The following is a 1,885-nucleotide window of genomic DNA, read 5'->3' as shown; positions in this document are numbered from 1 at the left end:
GAAGAGGTGGGTCCCACCCCACCCCCTAAGAGTGCCGATCGGACCCAAGGGGGTCATTCCCCATTCCATTTTCTTTTTTTCTCATCAAATTCTCCACAATCTTCAACTCTCTCAAGATCATAAACTCAAAACCGATATTTGGAGCAAGAAAACCGAGGTAAAAACCGAGTTAATCACGTTTCCACCTTCGTTTCTTGAGTTTGTTTGCAAGAAAATGAGGTTTCAAAGATGAAAACCGATTCTTGCATGAACAAGTGATGTATACGGGTTATACAAGGGATCTTGGTCCAAGAAAGGAGTTAAACGAATCAAAAACGAATTTTTACGGTTAAATCTTTGTTTTTGGAATCATAACCGAAACCATGAAAGAAATGGCTTGATCGTGAGTGTAACTTACTTGGTATTGTGGTATGTTGTTTGTAGGCTCTGTGTTTAGTGGTAGATAAGGCGGAAATACGAGTTTGTAGCTTGTAGTGGCGGAAAACGAAAGGTATATTCGGTTATGTTCGGTTTTGGGAAATTTGGACAGATTGTTGATGCTTTAGAGTTAGGTCATGAAATTTTACAGAGGTGTTAAACACATGAAAATATGAGTTCTGTGAATTTTTGGTAATTTTTGGATAAAGGATGAATATTTGGTGAATTTACTGCTCGGTTTTGGCCAAAAATGGTGAAAAATAGTTAAATATCATGAAAAATTCTGGAAAATTGCAGATAAGCTTTTCATATCATGTAAAAGTCACACAAAATTTTAGGTCTGTTGGAGGAGTCTAAGTGGGCTTTTCGGTTAAACGAGTTCTAGGAATTTCTAGCTCGGTTTTTGTAAAAAGGGCATGTAAAAGTAGATTTCGGTTCTGGAAAAATTACAGGGGACTATGTGGATGGCAGGGGACATCCAGGAAAAATTTGGGATTTTTCTAAGATTGTTTGGTATTTACGACATATTTAGTGTTTAAATGGTGTTTAAAAATAGATAAATAAATTTTAAATATAGAAATTAATCCTGGAAATATTTTTATAAAATTCCCCACTGTTAAAAAGTGATTTGTGCAAAATTTCAAGATCCGAGAGTGAACGGATAATTATTTGTGCTAATTATCAAACTTTTAAAGTTAAAACGTGTAAACCGGTGAAGTTCGCTTAAGCGAGCTGACTGGTGTATAAAAACCCTAAAAATGAACTATTTTCATATAAATGAATTAAACAAGTAAAAATAAATCATCCGAAAATAATTCGGATGATTTGAGTAATTTTAACATATTTTAACAGTTTCCGGTACGCTAAAGACGGAAACGGGTCCCGCGGCCAAACGGGGCGTCTAAATCGAACTAAAATTTCACAACTTTACTTAAACTATCAGTCAACGACTATTTTCGGGTCGTGTGTGACCAAACTCATTTTTGAAACATAAAAACGAATAACCGTGCTAGGCACGCAAAACGAGAAAAAAAACGACTAATAGTAATGGTGACCATGGAACTCTAAACGACATCACAATCTGAGTCCGGAGAAGTATTTCTGGGTTAACATTGCCCCCGGAACAGGTACAGTACTGGGTTAACAGTGTCCCCAGATGTACCAATTAATAAGGTTAAAGATTATGTAAACAATAATTGTATAGTAATGATCGTAGGGATCATATTACAGATTGGACGGGTTAACTGATATTGATTGTTGTTACCTGCTTGCATGTGCTAAGGTGAGTTTCACGAGCCCCTTTTTACTGAACTGTTTTAAATAATTTCCCGGGGCGGAAAGCATGTTTCTATCAAAATGTTAAGTACATGCTGATCGCATGGAAATGAATGTATTTATATATTGTTTATTGTACGGGAATCATACGGTAATGTATTAAGATGGTAATTGTCTGAGTTGCTAAAATTGT

The sequence above is a fragment of the Bidens hawaiensis genome, unplaced genomic scaffold (assembly GCF_021521415.1).
Source record: "Bidens hawaiensis isolate Kalapana, Puna unplaced genomic scaffold, B.hawaiensis_p1.1 tig00419530_1, whole genome shotgun sequence".
NCBI classification, from domain to species: domain Eukaryota; kingdom Viridiplantae; phylum Streptophyta; class Magnoliopsida; order Asterales; family Asteraceae; genus Bidens; species Bidens hawaiensis.
This window is presented reverse-complemented; position numbering follows the sequence as displayed.